Source organism: Nomascus leucogenys, chromosome 3 (assembly GCF_006542625.1).
Source record: "Nomascus leucogenys isolate Asia chromosome 3, Asia_NLE_v1, whole genome shotgun sequence".
In the NCBI taxonomy this organism is placed as follows: domain Eukaryota; kingdom Metazoa; phylum Chordata; class Mammalia; order Primates; family Hylobatidae; genus Nomascus; species Nomascus leucogenys.
This window is the reverse complement of record NC_044383.1, coordinates 15363750-15381516: the sequence shown is the minus strand read 5'-3', so window position 1 is coordinate 15381516 and position 17767 is coordinate 15363750.

Below are 17767 nucleotides of genomic sequence, written 5' to 3'. Positions count from 1 at the left end.
CTGGAAATTAAAATAATACTTATAATAGCATCAATATTATGAAATACATAAGAATAAATCTGACAGAAGATGTGAAAGACCTGACATTGAAAATTACAAAATATTGCCGAGAGAAATTATGGAAGACCTACATAAATGGAAAGATACAGAGTGCTTACGGGTTGAAACACTCAACAATTTTAAGAATTAAATTCTCTGCAAGTTAATCTATAGATTTAATGTAATTCTAATTTAAATCCCAGTAGTCTTTTGGGGGTAGAAATTGACAAACTTATTCTAAAATTTATATGGAAATATGAAGAACCTAGAATAGCTAAAACAGCTTGGAAAAAAAGATTTTAAGACTTACTATATAGCTACAGCGATTAAGAGAATGTGTATTGGCATAAAGATAGATCAATAGAACAGAATAGAGTCCAGAAATGGACTCACACATATGTGAAGAACTGAGTATTCATAAAGGTGCAAAGGCAATTTAGTGGAAAGAATCTATTTCACCAAAAGTGGTGGGACAGTTGGATACACATAGGCAAAGAAATGAACTTTGATGCATACCTTGTACCATCTAAAAAATTAACTCAAAATGGATCATTGGTGCAAATTTAAAATCTGACCTATAAAACTCCTTAAAAATAGAAAACCCTTGTGGCTTTGGGTTAGGCAGAGTTCTCAGATATGCATCAAAAGCATGATCCATAGAAAAACAAATGAATAAATTGGACTTCATCAAAATTAAAAACTCTTGCTGTTAGAAAAACACTATTAAGAGAATAAAAACACAAACCATGGACTCAGAGAATATCTTTGCAAAATACATGTCTGATAAAGAGCATGTGTATATAAAAACTGTTCAAAACTGTATAATAAGAAAATAAACAACCCAATTGAAAAGGGCAAAAAAATGTGGACAGACAGTTTACAAAAGAAGATACATATACTCAAATAAACACATAAAAAGATGTTCAACATTATGTTTATGTACTGTTGGTGGGAATGTAAACTAGTTCAGTCACTGTGGAAAGCAGTTTGGAGATTGCTGAAAGAACTTAAAACAGAACTACAATTCGGCCCAGCAATCCCATTACTGGACATATAGCTAAAAGAAAACAAATCATTCTACCAAAAAGACACATGCACTCACATGTTCATTGCAGCACTAGTCACAGTAGCAAAGACCTGGAATGAACTTAGGTGCCCATTAGTGATGGATTGACTAAAGAAAATGTGGTACATATATACCATGGAATACTACACAGCCATAAAAAGACATAAAAAGAATGAAATAATATCCTTTGCAGCAATATGGTTGCAGCTGGAGGCCATTATCCTAAGCAAATTAATGCAGGAACGGAAAGCCAAATGCTGCATGTTCTCACTTATAAGTAGGAGCTAAACATTGGGCATTTGTGGACATAAAAATGGCAAAAATAGAAATAAGGGACTACTGGAGGGGAGAGGGATGGATAGAGGCAAGGGCTGAGAAACTATTTGGTACTATGATCAGTACCTGGATGATGGCATCATTTGTACCCAGACCTCAGCATCATGCAATGTATCCAGGTAACAAACTCGCAAATGTACCCCCTGAATCTAAAATAAAAGTTGAAAAAAAAGATGTTTGGTGTTCATAGTCATTAGTGAAATACAAATTAAAATCACAGTGAGATGCCACTGTACACCTATTAGAATGGCTAAAGTAAAGGCTGATTGTACAATACTGGTGGGAAGGTAAAATGGTACTATCAATGTGGAAAACAGTTTGCAAGTTTCTGAAAGCATTAAACATTTACCATATGATTTAGCTATTCCTATTTACCTAAGAGAAATGAAAGCATATGTCCATACAAAGGTGTATACATAAATGTTTATAGAAGCTTTATTTGTAATAACCAAAACTGGAAACAACCCAAGTGTGTCTATCAACATGTGAGTGGGTAAACAAACTGGTATATTCATATAAAGGAATACTACTCAGCAATGAAAAGGAATGTACTAGTGATACACTCAATGACATGGATAAATCTCAAAATATTAATGCTGACTAAAAGAACCAGACAAATAAAGAAGACACACTGTATTTTTTGGTCAGTTGGAGGTGCTATAACAGAATATTATGGATTGGGTGGCTTAAACAACAAAAATTTATTTCTCACAGTTCTGGAGGCTGGAAAGTCCAAGATCAACGTGCCTGAAGATTCAGCGCATGATAAGGACCTGCTTCCTGATTCATAGCCACCCATATTCTAGCTGTGTCCCCACATGGCTAAAAGAGGGTGAGAGAGCTCTCTTGGATACCTTTTGTAAGAGTAAAAATCCCATTCACGAGGACTCCACCCTCATGATTTTTTTTTTTATTATTATACTGTAAGTTCTGGGGTACATGTCCACAAGTACCCAATGCTTAGCTCTCACTTATAAGTTACATAGGTATACATGTGCCATGTTGTTTTGCTGCACCCATCAACTCGTCATTTACATCAGGTATTTCTCCTAATGCTCTCCCTCCTCCAGCACCCCACCCCACAACAGGCCCTGGTGTGTGATGTTCCCCGCCCTGTGTCCAAGTGTTCTCATTGTTCAATTCCCACCTATGAGTGAGAACACACAACCACCCTCGAGATTACTCACCTTCCAAAAGCCCCACGTCCTAATAGCATCATGTTAGGGGTTAAGATCTCAACAAATGCATCTGGAACGGACACAAACATTCACCTGTCCATTGCACTGTATGATTTAATTTATATAAAATTCTAGAAAATGCAACTGATCTGTTAGAGGATCAAAGGTCTGAAGAAACTTTTACAGGTCTGTCTTTATCTTAATTGTAGTGATCATTTCACAGGTGCACATATATATGTCAAACTGTCCTACTGTACACTTTAAATATGTGTGGTGTATTATATGCCAATTATATCTCAATAAAGCTGATTTTAAGTGTCACTTAATAAAGGGATTTAGGGCAGTTCCTCAAATCTTTGGAATGTGCTATTACATCCCAGTATAATGCATGTACCAAGATATGTGATGACATGTGCCTCTGTAATCTATGTGCCTCATTTCAGGCCACAGAACTGCTTCATTTAGGAGACTTGATGACATCATTTATGCCATCAACCTAACCCCTAGCCCTGAGTGCTGCCATTAACATCACTGTCATTACTACAGTGGGTACATGCATCATGCCTCCACCTTCTTCTCTCTCAGAAAGAATCCTTGGTTGTCCCTACTTGTCTGAACCACGAGTTGAAAAGTCTAGGATGATTGAATCTGACTACTGGGGTCTAGGTCAATATGCCACTTGCTAGTTTCAAGGGAGGCTGGGAAAATGAGTGTCTGGCCTTTTCCCTTCTGATGTAGGAGTCAGACTGTCTTGCATCAAGACTCATATGTTGTTATCTGCACCATATGCTGTATTTATGCCCTATAGATAAATGTCTTTCCTACCCTATGGATAGCAGAAAATATGTCTTAATCATAGTGCAACCTCCACTCTGCCAGGAATCAACTAGGTACTCAGTCACTCCTTGTGGAATGGAATGGAATGGAATGGAATGGAATGGAATGGAATGGAATGGAATGGAATGGAATGGAATGGAATGGAATGCAATGGAGAGATAACTATCTCACCCATATCACTCCCTTTAGAAGTGCTGAGGGCCTTCTAAATCTCTTTTCAGGCTGGAAGACCTGGCTACTTCCTGAATCCATGTATGAGTTGGGTAAAAATAAAGCCTTATTTGTATGGGATAGAATATAAAAGGAGATTGAAGAATATTCAAAACATTCCTGCTTACAAACTTATTAAGTTTGCAAAGTTGCCAGAGCATAAGAAACTCAACATACAATGCTTCTAGCTCTTCTTGGACAGATAGACCGAGATGATAAGCTGAATTCATCAGGACTTAGTACATATGGAAAACAGGGATTGTGGAGACAGCCAGACCATGTGTCAAATGCTACTCTGCCCTTATTGCCTACATGACCTTGAGCCTGCCCTCACCCTCTGCTCCTGTGCTGCCAGCATCTTGGTACCTGGCTCAATATGAAGCATGTGGCCTGGGCCTAACCTCTCACCACATCACATTACCCTGAACACGTGTAATAAAGCCACTGACTCCATGATTGGCATTTGGCCACTGACAACCTCCCCAGGTTCACTCTCTGCATGTGCCCCTTCCCCAATCACCTGTGTGACCCAATAAGAGGAACGCCTGGACACTCATACCTCTGTGTACCTGTGGATTTCAAATAGCACAGCCTCTAGACAGTGCTGAGGAAACTCCGCCCTAGCGACACCCTCAAATCACCCATGTGGCTTTGCTGTTGCTTCATTCCATACTGAACCTGAGCCTTTCTCCTCGGGGAATCCTTTTACTGTTAACTGTGTAATACATTTACTTCATATTCATCAGTGCCCATGTGTCATTTATCCTGATACTTACATAAATAACTGGTTGGGGGGATGTTTTATATCCCCAAATTCTAGCACAGAGGTTGGTCTCAAATGACAGATGGATGGATGGATGGATGGATGGATGGATGGATGGATGGATGGATGGATTAGTGGATGGATGGATGGATGGATGGATGGATGGATGAATTGATTCAATGAATGATTCTTCATCCTGATTAGTACCTTCACATTTGGAAAATGTCACTCGTCATCACAGAAAAATGACAGCCCAGGCCTGAACACTTCAGTTGAGACATCTGCCGAGATGAGAGACATGACATGTTAAACCAGCTCCTTTCAGGAGCTAACCATGCTTTAAGATTCCAATTTAAATCTACTCTTTTCCTTTTCCTAAGTCACCACGAAAATGTTAATTCCCCCCAATTTAGTTCTAACTCCTTCTAGTGAGAAAAGATTGTGATGCTAAATTAAAGAGTTCAACCCCTTAGCTGAGAATAATCCTTACAAAATGTATTTTTATCTCATTACTTGTTGACCAAAACCACAGCCTTGTATATATGATCTGAAAGAGCCCATAAAAAAGGCTGTGTCTAAAAACCACTATTTGCTTTTGGCTGCACTCAGCAAAATTTGATTTGCGGTGATAGGAATGTCAGTCTGACAATGCAACTGCAATTTCTCTAGCTATTTACCTTTAAGTCTCAGTATTACACTTGCTACAGATGATATATGAAAGTAAAATATTTGCACAGTTATGTGATTCAGTGGAGAGTAGATACAGTACTGCACCTGAGGGAAAAGAAGGTGCTTTGGCTGACCTTACCAGGACCGACATTTTTGTAGTAAAGAAGCAAACTTTAGTATTGTTCTGTGGATGTGCCCTGGGTTAGGTCACTGCCCCACTGATAGCTATTGACAAACGCTGCTGGGATATGATATAATCAAAGTCTCAGCTTCTGTGTGTTAGGGGGTGGGAAGTGTGCATGTTTCTTGTTGTTATAGATGCCAACTTAAGCAAGTCATTTTCCTAAACCCTTGGAATTCTTAGGTTCTTTTTTATAAATCCCAAATCTGCTTTCCTTTGCAAACATGGCTAGTGCCCCTTGGAGAACTCTAGCCTTCCTCTCTTTGCCTCAGTCCCTAGGGTGAGGGCACGGGGATTGCAGTGAGGCATGTGAAACACCATATGTGTCTAAGAAAGACTTTACCTCTCAGATTGTGATCATTTAAAACAGTTTTTTAAAATAAAATTTTAAGAATTTTCTCCCATTCTGTAGGTTGCCTGTTCACTCTGATGGTAGTTTCTTTTGCTGTGCAGAAGCTCTTTAGTTTAATTAGATCCCATTTGTCAATTTTGGCTTTCGTTGCCATTGCTTTTGGTGTTTTAGACATGAAGTCCTTGCCCACGCCTATGTCCTGAATGGTATTGCCTAGGTTTTCTTGTAGGATTTTAATGGTTTTAAGTCTAACATTTAAGTCTTTAATCCATCTTGAAGAAAATTTTTGCAACCTACTCATCTGATAAAGGGATAATATCGAGAATCTACAATGAACTCAAACAAATTTACAAGAAAGAAACAAACAACCCCATCAAAAAGTGGGCAATGGACATGAACAGACACTTCTCAAAAGAAGACATTTATGCAGCCAAAAAACACATGAAGAAATGCTCATCATCACTGGCCATCAGAGAAATGCAAATCAAAACCACAGTGAGATACCATCTCACACCAGTTAGAATGGCCATCATTAAAAAATCAGGAAACAACAGGTGCTGGAGAGGATGTGGAGAAATAGGAACACTTTTACACTGTTGGTGGGACTGTAAACTAGTTCAACCATTGTGGAAGTCAGTGTGGCGATTCCTCAGGGATCTAGAACTAGAAATACCATTTGACCCAGCCATCCCATTAGTGGGTATATACCCAAAGGACTATAAATCATGCTGCTATAAAGACACATGCACACGTATGTTTATTGCGGCACTATTCACAATAGCAAAGACTTGGAACCAACCCAAATGTCCAACAACGATAGACTGGATTAAGAAAATGTGGCACATATACACCATGGAATACTATGCAGCCATAAAAAATGATGAGTTCATGTCCTTTGTAGGGACATGGATGAAACTGGAAAACATCATTCTCAGTAAACTATCGCAAGGACAAAAAACCAAACACCGCATGTTCTCACTCATAGGTGGGAATTGAACAATGAGAACTCATGGACACAGGAAGGAGAACATCACACTCCGGGGACTGTTGTGGGGTGGGGGGAGGGGGGAGGGACAGCATTAGGAGATATGCCTAATGCTAAATGACGAGTTAATGCGTGCAGGAAATCAACATGGCACATGGATACATATGTAACAAACCTGCACATTGTGCACATGTACCCTAAAACCTAAAGTATAATAATAAAAAATAATAATAATAATAATAATAAAATAAAATAAAATTTTTAAAAACCACATTAATTTACCCCTAAGTAAAGCTTATTTTGTTGCTAATTTAATTTTAGTGAAAGGCCTTATGTAGAATGCGCCCCAGGAATTCCTATAAGATCTATTTATCCAACCCAGGAGGATTATCTGACTCTTACAAGCTAATCCTCTTGAAAAGTATGTCTCAGTGCCACGAGGAAGCATGTGATATTCTTTACATTATGAGTGTTTGAGTCGGATCTGGAATAAATGAGGTAGGTTGCACTCTCAGCCACCTATGCCTCCATCATTGGAGACACGTGAGCTGTTCCAGGGAGGTCTGTAGTAACTGAGATTTCTTTTTATTGTCAAAAAATCAAACAATAAACTTAATGTGATTGCCAAGTTGGCACATAGAAATTGTTTGCACCAAATTCAATCAATAAATACTTATGGAGTTGCTACCATGTATCAGGCACTGTTGTAGATTCTGAGGTGAGGATACTGAGGTAAGATGCTGAGGTTGAGCCCAGCTCAGATGCTGAGTTTGTCCTCAGGAGCTCATATGCAAAACGTGTGGGGAAGACAGACATGGGGCAATTGAACAAAGCGACATGTAATAGGATCAGGTAGTGATTAATGCTGTGAAGAAACATCAAGCAGTGTAGAGGAATAGAGAGTTTAGAAGGAGGTTGATATTTTAAGCTTTGTGACCAAGGATGGGGTCTCTGTGGAAGTGACATTTGACCAAAGACTAGAATGAAGCAACAGAAAGTCATGCAAGAGGAGGAGAGCTTTCCAGGCAAGTGCAAAGGCCCTGAAGCAGCAACGACCAGGAGGCCAGCGTGGCAGGGAGGGAGTGGTGGGGAAGAAGGCTGGAGAGGTAGCCTGGGACCAGCTCACACAGGGCTTCTTCAGTACTGGTAAGAACTTAGGGATTGATTCTAACCGAAGAGTCAGTCAATGGCTTAGGATAGGGAAAAATTGGCTCCAGTATATATTTTAGGTGGTGCTTTTTTCTTTGGTCTTGTCACCTTTCTTCCATTCTGATTCATATGACTATTCCTTGAGTCAGATGAACTCTCACTGTTTCTATGTCTTTGCAAGCTTCAGTCAATGGTTATTCATGTACCTGGGCTGTAAGACAAAAGCAAACAAATTCTATTCTCTTCAAACTCATTAAAACCCTGGTACCAAAGACACAGTCTGCTCAATCCTCAGGTACATGTGGCGGTTTGGTTGTTTTATTTTTTCCTTATTTTTCTTTTCTGGTTCTTCAGAAATAATCTCTTTGGGGGAAGAATGTTTTGAAGAGAGGTGCCTAGAAAAAAATTTATTATTAAATACATCTTATTTGAACCATGATATGGGCAAGCCTCTTTTTAAAATACACTTTATGTTTTAATTAATATGCTGTATTTTTAGAGACATTTTAGGATTCCAGCAAAATTGAGCAGATAGTACAGAAAGGGCCCTTATACTCTCTGCCTCCACATATATCTCCCCAACTATTGCTATCTCACACCACACTGGTACCCTCTGTTACAAGTGATGAACCTACCCAAAGGTAGGTTCATTATCAGTATCACCCAAAGTCTATAGTTTACATTAGGGTGCACTGTTAGTATTGCACATTCTATAGGTTTTGACCAATTGTCAAATAATGTGTACCCACCATTATGGTATCATACAGAATGGTGTCACTGCCCTACAAATCGTCTGTGCTCTGCCTATTAATTTCTATCTTTCCCTAGCCTTTGGCAAGCACTGATCTTTTTATTGTTTCCATAGTGTTGCCTTTTCCACGATGTCATATAGTTGTAATCATACAGTATGTGGCCTTTTGTGTTGGCTAATTTCACTAGTAAATGCATTTACATTTCTTCCCTGTCTCTTCATGGCTTGATAGCTCATTTCTTTTTAGTGCTGAATAATATTCCACTGTCTGGGCATACCACCATTTATTTATCCATCCAACTACTGAAGGACATGTGGTTGCTTCCAACTTTTGGCAGTTATGAGAAAGCTGCTATAACATCCATATGCAGGTTTCTGTATGGACGTAAGTTTTCATTTGAGTAAATACCAAGGAGCATGCTATATGGATCATACAGTAAGGGTATGTTTAGTTTTGTAAGAAATTGCCAAACTGCACAAGTGGCTGTCCGTTTTGCATTCCCATCAGCAACGAATGAGCATTCCTGCTGCTCCATATCCTCATCAGCATTTGATGTTGTCAATGTTTGGGACTTTGTTCAAAGGTGTGTAGTTTAATTCGCAACAGTGAGATACTTCATTGTTATTTTAATTTGCAACTTCCTAATGACATATAATGTTGGACTCTTTTTAATATGCTTACTCACCATTTTAATATCTTCTTTGGTCAGCGAGCCTCTTTTTAGACAAGGTATGTGATATGGTTTGGCTGTGTCTCCACCCAAATTTCATCTTGAATAGTAGCTCCCATAATTCCCACATGTTGTGGGAGGGACCCAGTGGGAGATAATTGAATCATAGGTGCGGTTTCTCCCATACTGTTCTCGTGGTAGTGAATAAGTCTAACAAGATCTGATAGTTTTATAAGAGGTTTCCCGTTTCACTTGATTCTCATTCTCTCTTGCCTGCCACCATGTAAGACATGCTTTCATCTTCTGCCATGATTGGGAGGCCTACCCAGCCACTTGGAACTGTGAGTCCATTAAACCTCTTTTTCTTTATAAATTACCCAGTCTTGGGTATGTCTTTATCAGCAGCATGAAAACGAACAAATACAGTATACATTCCTGAAATTGTGGCCAAAACTAATTTTTGTTATTTGCATTTCCTTTTCATGGTGCCTTGTACTACATATTAAGATGATAGCTCCACTGTGATTGCTCACCAACTGACAATAATGTCAAAACTTTCCATAATCAAAATCATAAATGGGGCAATGTGTGTGATAAAGGCATATTATGATAAACAGTGCTTCATAAAATATATGTATTTGCTCATAAGAATAGTTACTCATTTATTTAACAAACATGAGTGGTTTATGTGTGCAATATACAGTTAGGCATCTTTATGTATATTTTTAAATGCTCACAATAGCCCTTCAAGTTATGTTTTATTATCTCCACTGTACAAATGAGAAAATATCAGATATTATGCATATTTTTCCACTGCAAGCCACAGAAAATGTTAATTAAAATGTGTTTAATAAAATGAGAATATGTTGACTAATGAAACTTTAGAATCAAGAACTAGAAGGCCAGGCATGGTGGCTCATATCTGTAATCCCAGAACTTTGGGAGTCCAAGGTAGGTGGATTACCTGAGGTAAGGAGTCCCAGACCAGTTTGGCCAACATGGCAAAACCTCATCTCTACTAAAAGTACAAAAATTAGCCGGGTGTGGTGGTGTGTGACTGTAATCCCAGCTAATTGGGAGTCTGAGGCAGGAGAATCGCTTGAACCCAGGAGACAGAGGTTGCAGTGAGCCAACATCGCACCACTGCACTTCAGCCTGGGTGACAGAGTGAGACTCTGTCTCAAAAAAAAAAAAAAAAAAAGAACTAGATAGATTAAGTCAGATAGGGCTTGATCTAGGGCCTGAATGATATAGCAATAATCCAGTTAGTTTCTCTTAATTTCTCAGACCTACTTCTCAGTGCTGATTCCATTCTCAGTTTCTACTGATGCTAAGATCATTGCAGCAGCTCAGCTTTTCCATACACTCAAGTTATTGTCTTCTGTAGGAAAGAATAAAGGCCCCTTTCCCATTGCTCAAGCTAAAGACTTAGGATAAAGCCTGACTGGGCAAATTAGCTTGGCTTAAGTCACTGTTTTATCTGGGTGTCTATTGTCCCTCCTGGAGGCTGCAAGGCAGGTTTGATCTGTCTTCGTGAAAAAGAAGTACAGGGAGCAAAGACAGGCATTAACCTGTAATCATACAGATACAATTACTTACTTACCTATTGTTATAAATAGTATGGTGCAAAGACATAGGATGTTCTAGGCATGGATTGGCAAATTATGGTTCCTGGTCTCAATCTGGCCAATTGCTTGGTTTTGTAAATCAAATTTTATTGGAACACAGTCATGCTTATTCATGTACATATCGTCTATGCCTGCTTTCTGCTACAATTGCAGAGTTGAGTATTTGCTGCAGAGACCGTATGGCCAGCATAGCCAAAAATATTTTTTCTCTGACCCTTTATAGAAAAAGTTTACTGCCCCTCCTCTAGGTACATCTAACAGAAGGAATCTAATCCCAGTGTTCAGGGTGGTATTTCTGAGGAACCGGCATTTAAGGTAAGATCAGTGATTGAAAATGGAGTATCCAGGAAAGTTTGTGGAGGGGTGGAGGCTTGAGGCAAAGTAGCAGGATCTATATAGTCCCAGGTAGAAAGGACAGCATAAATGCAGGTCCTGAATTGGCAGAGTCTTGGCACTTTGAGCAACACAGCGAAAGTTTGCATGGCTAAGGCATGGGTAGAGTGAATGCATGGTACATGATACAGAGTGAGAGAGGGGCCAGAAGATGCTGGGCCTCGGGGGCCATGCTGAAGTATCACAGAGGAATCCACTGATGGGTGAAAGCAGGGGTAAGACACAGTAAAACTGGTGTCTTAAAATGTAGCCTAGGCTGCTGTATGTAGAAGGGATGGGAAATGAAGAGGAAGAAGAGAAAAAAAATGAGGACAGCAACTGGGATGCCATGGCCATAGTCTAGGGCAGAGATGATGGTGCTTGGACTATGAATGGGAGTGAGAAGGGAGACATGGGTGCAAGATACAGTTAGACTGGGGGTTTGGTTAGGTGAACGTTGAGGATCACATGCTGGCAATGGGATAAAGGCAGTCCATTTACTGAGCTGAAGACACTGGAAGAGGAGCAGATTCAAGTGACGATGTGAAGACATGAGGAAAGATGATCAGGAGGGGCCCTACTGGTCCTGAAGTGCCATCAACACAATTCAAGTTTCTAGTTGGGTTGGTCAATGAGAGGCACTCTCAGTAAAGATCAGTTTAGTACCACAAACAGGCAATATCATCTTGAAAACAATGTCTTACTGAGGCTTTTGTGAAGACTCTGGAATAGTCTTTCCTGAAATGGTCTAGGACATGAAGTACAGTTCATTTAAATTTCTTTACACTGTGTCATTGCTCTTCAATATGTCATGGAAAGTTGGGCAAAACTGTACATTGCATTTATTTTCTACCATACCCATACAAGATGTTCTTGTAGCACTACACATATGAATGAGTAATGCCAATGCCAAGCTAAAATGTCCTTGAAAGGAAATGAAGTCTGTAATTTTTTAAAAGACCAATTGCCCAATAAAATGGTTTCTGACACATAACAGAATTTTTAGGTTTCCTTCCAAATTCAATGTTCTGTGACATGCAAGGCACTAGACGAGATGAGACAAAACCAAGTGATGTGTTCAAAAGTCATGGCGATGTTCTGCCTGTCCCCAGATCACTCGGCATTCCACTTCACTTTAACAAAGATATATTCCAAAGTCAACTAATTTCATGAGCTAGTATAAATAAAATTATTAATAACCTTGCAGTCTTCAAATCAGATAACGTGATTCAATTCATGGAGGCATGGCATGCTTTGAATTTTCCATGTCTCCTCTAATTTTCCTGTAAGAATTTAAAGAGTCTGAAAGAAAATATGCCTTTTCAGTTGCTCAATTTGCCTGAAACATGTCTTCTCAATCTGAAACAGGAAAGGCTTTGTTCTCTCTGTCTTTCTCCCCCATATTCTCTAAGGATGTCCTTTTCTTTCAGCAGCTCCACGGAGCCCCAAAGCACTGAACACCAGAGCCTCAGCAGCCTGGTGCTGTTCGCCCCTGTGCTCGGCGTCACAGAGACTCACGCAAGGGAAGCTGTGAGATGCTGAGCCTTCACCTGCATGGGAAGTGAACTGGAAGACCACTGCCAATTGGCATAGATTACAAGAACTCATTTACCCAGCTCTATTTACATTTCAGGGTGCAGTTGAGCCTGTAACATTTCTCTGCCATCGGTTTATTTTTACCCCCTAAAATCATCACTCTTTTAGCTGTTTACAAGATCAAAGCTGGCCATTATAATACTACTGGGTAGAGTTCTCTGAAACTTGTAAATAAGGAATACCTCTGTTTCTTCAAAATAAAGGAAACAAGAAGAGATAATCACACAATCACAGAGGTAGCCAAGGAGGCAGAGAGCACATAATGTGCCCCAGCCACGCCAGGTGTTATTAATTCAATATGCATCCACCAAGGCTTTGCTGAGAACCTACCATGTGTAAGACACTGTGAAGGGCCCGTTGGGACCCACAAATGAACGAAGACCTCATCCAGAGCTCACACACAGTACTATCTGATACACAGTGCCAGAGAAGGATAACGGGCTCTGGGAGAGAAGAAGTAAGAAGGATTGTTCCTTTTGGCCTGGGATGGGAGGGCAAAGATGCTGGAAGACTTTGTGGAGGAAGCAGTATTTGCACAACATCATCTTGAGAGTTGAGTAAGATTTGGCAATAGGAACAAGAAGGGCAAGGGTATGAAGAACACTCTTTGATAGTTAACAAGGACCATAGCCAGTTCTGGGTAGCTTCAGCAGTGAGGAATTTATTGAAAGGATTTTGAAAGGTTCCACCAATAGGAAGGAACTAAGGCAGCATGGAGGCTGGAGGGCAGGCTCTGCCCCAATTGCGAGCTCAGACACAGGCAGCCATGGCCAGGATGCAATTCTAGTTGGATCCAGCTGTTTGTCCCTCTGCTGAAGATTCAAATTCCCAGGAGTGAAGCTTCGAGGGAGCTGGTGGCCTCGTGGCTCAGAGAGGGTGGAGCTCCCAGTGACAGCCACAGCCAGCTGTCCAATAGGGGAGAGGAAAAGGAAACCACATGCTCTTAGAAAGGGGCAAAGCATGTTGGGCATGTCTTGGCTGGAAAAGAGTCTGACACTTTATTCATCAGAAACTGGGGACATCCCTTTTTTCTTTCTTTTGTAGCTGAAGGGTGTTGAGTCAAGTTGTATTCTCACATGATCTGGGTACTCTGAAGGCACAGCACCACAAAGGCTCTAGGGTGGGAGGGAGCAGCATGTGGCATTTCCCAGGAACCGAAAGAGGAGCCGGGGAGGCTGGAGTGCAGGAGGTGAGAAGCTGTGGGCAGTCTCAGGCCGGGCTGTCTCAGTCAGGGTGAGAGAAGCAGGACCATTAGGATGGTGTAGAGCAAGCAATTGTAGGAGCAGCAGAAATAGACTCAAGATGCAGTTTCTTCTTCAGCTGAGCCTGAAGTTATAGGGCAGGTGATCAGGACCTTGAAGTAGGGGAGAGCCCAAGAGGGATGAGCTAGAACCTGCCTCTGTCTCTCACTGAAACCTGCATTGACCTTTCTCATCTCCCAATTAGAAATGGCCTCTGCCAGTTGATTGTCGTACCTAAGATATGCATTAATGTTTGCCATAGGAACGGTGCCTCCCTACATGCAGGCCTTTTGCAGTTCACAACCTGCACAACCATGTATAGTGACGCTAACACACATACACACGCACACACACATGCATGCATGCGCACACACTCTGTGTCTGAGAGTAATTATTGAACCACTTTAAAAAGCTGCACTGCTTTCTCAGCATAATAGATGTTGTGCTAAGTGTCCTGGACTTAGCATGAATTTCTCAAGGCAGTAGTTTCCTGGACATCCATCTCTAAGCATGACATGAAGGATCCTAAGCAGTGGCCCTTACACTCCTTCCATGGTTCCAAAATTCTTCCCCACTCTAATCTACTTCAGAGCCTAAAAGGCCAACTTTGCTTCCCATTTTAGCTCAAAGCACTCAGAGCCCCTGTTAAATACCAAAGTGTCCGTAGAGAAGGTGTCACTTATTTACAAGCTATTGTGCTTTAACTTCAGCCCCTAAAAGGGCCCTGAGAGATTGGTACCCAAAATATATAAGTTTTGATGGGAGAAGGGGAAGGAGAGAGAGAAGTGTTTGGTGTTCCTTGCATACTACAAGCAGCTCAGGTACAGGATGTTTGTCAGATGAGAGGTAGAGAGATGCTGAAGACAAATGTCCCACTGGCCCATTTTGCCATCAGTGGGTCCTGGCCAGAATGTACCCTTTAAATGGATTTATCACTGCAGAGATTCTGACACTCCTGGCTGGAATGGAAATTTATCAAGGATAGAAAAATAATGTCCAAAGAATGTGTCAATGACAAAAGCGAGTCTGTTCATACAAAAAAGAGGTGCCCCTGGTCCCAGTGTGAAGGACAGACAGAGGTAAGTGGAAAGGGTCTAGCGGGGAGACTGCAAACCAGACTCGGAGAAACACATGACATCGTTATGGTGGAGAGAAGAACATTGAGAAAGCATTGAGCCTCTTAAGGGGAGGCAGCGTGGTCAACAACATGCACAGAGCCTGTGGTCTTGCACAAAATCAACTGTTCCACTGGCTGAAAATGTAACCTTTGGATGGATTTGTCATTCCTGGCTAGAATGGAAAACCCCTATGCCTGAAGGATCTGCCCTGGGCAAGAGAAGTAGCCACAGAGGCCCTTTAGTGTACCCCTGGCTGTGTCTCGTTCTCTGATGTGCTTCCTCCCATCTCCAGGACCTCTCGAAGGCCATCCCATTTAGAATTGCAGTCCCTGACACCCATGCCTGTGGTACCTAGGACATTAGCACTGGGTGTCTTTCAATTTTATTCTTTGCTTTTCTTGGCAAAGCTCCTTCCAACAGCCTTAGACAAAAACAATCAAGATGAAAGCATCTTGGAAGCACTTACACAATAATCCTGTCACTTGCGGACTTAGAAAAGGGATCAGCTTTTCCTGAGAAAGTGACAAGCCACAGTGTGACCCATTGGCTGTCATCAAACCCTTCCCTGGAGCCTGGAGGGCCCTCCAACTCAAGCCAGGTCCCTTGAAAACCGACCCTCAAAACCCTTGTCTAGAAGAAGCAGCTGCAGCTGCCTTGGGCATGACAATTTCTCATTTATTATGTGCTTTTCAGAAGACGTTGCCAACCAGCACCCTGTAATGGATCCTACTTGTGAGTCAATGAACACAATTTCAATCAGTTTCTGCAGATGAATATGTTAATAACTTTGCACTTTCTCCATACTTGGAAACACATATATACACACACTCACCTCCCTCAAACCTAGTGCACATTAGATAATGAAAACAAACAGAAAATTCCTAGCAATATATTCTTGATACATTCTACATCTTCACAGAAACTGTAATTGCAAGTCAGTACTTGCCTACATACATCTAATAATTTTCTTTTTGAATTGCACAAGGAGCCATCAGCAAATGATCATTTTTTGCTTACAGAAGAAAGTCAAAATAGATTCTCTTTCCTTAGGCTTACATCAGAAGCATAATATTAATTCGGGCTAAAGGCAGCTAGCACATTTTTCCTGATGAGTGTGTGAAGCAGTCAGCTTCCTCTGAAACCATCAACATTCACAAGTCAGGATGGAAAAGAGGCAGGAGTAGAAGTAGGGAAGGTGTGTTCTGAAGTCAAGGTGTTTGCTGGAGCAATGTAACCTTCCATGAAAGTAGAGCTTGTGACCCATTCCGCTAATATAAAACCCCCAGTCTTTGGAACCAAGTAAACTTGGTTATAAACACGTTGTAAGTTCCTGGCATCTAAGGTGAATCCCCCCACACACACATATTTCACTGTCACTTTGCCTTTTTGTCTCTCTAACCTATTCCCTCACGCTGCCATCTCTTTCTCCAGGGAAGCACTTCCACACTCTTGCTTATCTCTGAGCTGCTGGTGGATGCGTTACCTGGACTCTAAGAAATGCTACACTTTATTTTTGTCTGATCTTTAAAAAATGTTTCCTCCCAACTTATTTGTCCTTTTGGCTTAGAGGTGGACATGCCTAGCAGGGTGCATTTACCCTGCTGATCTGTGGGCTATTTTCACCCTTCTCGGTGAGTGCTTTTTTTCTACTCTGATGCCAGTCTCATCCCCTGAGGATAGCCCATGGAAAATCACCCCTTCTCAGAAACCTGCTTTTCACATGAGCTGTCTAGTGGGAATCTTGGGCTAGGAGCTTCGTAGGTTCTCCAGCTGCCCCTACTCCCATCTTGAAGGCCCTGCCCAGAGCAGATGTTCTGGAAATATGTGATGCAGGAATGTAAAAACCCAGTTCAATTCTCTCATTGAGAAAATGAAGAAACTTAGATTTTAAACAAACAAACAAACAAAATACCTTGTCACACAGAGAGTTGGTGACAAAGATGAGAAATGACAAAAAACGGGAAATGAGAAACAGATCAGTATCGATTCTTTCCAGTATCAATTTGTGAGTAGAAACAGCCTATATTGAACAGTCTCCAAATAACTAGGAAGAAAAATGTAATTAAAGCTTTTATTCTCAAATTGTAAAATCTGTGAAGAACTGGTCAGACTTTCTGCTTCTTTTTTAAAAAGATTTATTTTCCTCTTAATACAGAAGTTCAATAGCCACATAAAAATTAGAAATATGCGAGTAACATAAAGAAGGAAAACAAATTCAGCTATACATTTAGAATCCCAAAGAAAACTATTGTCAACATCTTGCTGCATTCAAATGTAATCTTTAATATTTTTTCTTGTAAAAACACTTTTTAACAAAACAGTTGTAATCATACTGTGATTTTGTGTACTTTTTGTTTTTTATTTTTAATATTATAATATTTTCCCCTAGTTCTCCAAGATATTATGAAATTTTTTAAATAGAATTTATATGGCTGTATAATTTTTCAGGAAATTGATATAACAATAACATAAAGATCCCTTATGGTTCAATTTTACATTGTTTCCAAGACTACCTTATTGTAAGTATTGTTGCCATGAATATCTTTGTGGGAAAGGAGGTGGATTTCCATTTTTGGAACTTTTTTCCTTAGGATGGATTCCCAGTTGTAGAATTACTGAATCAAT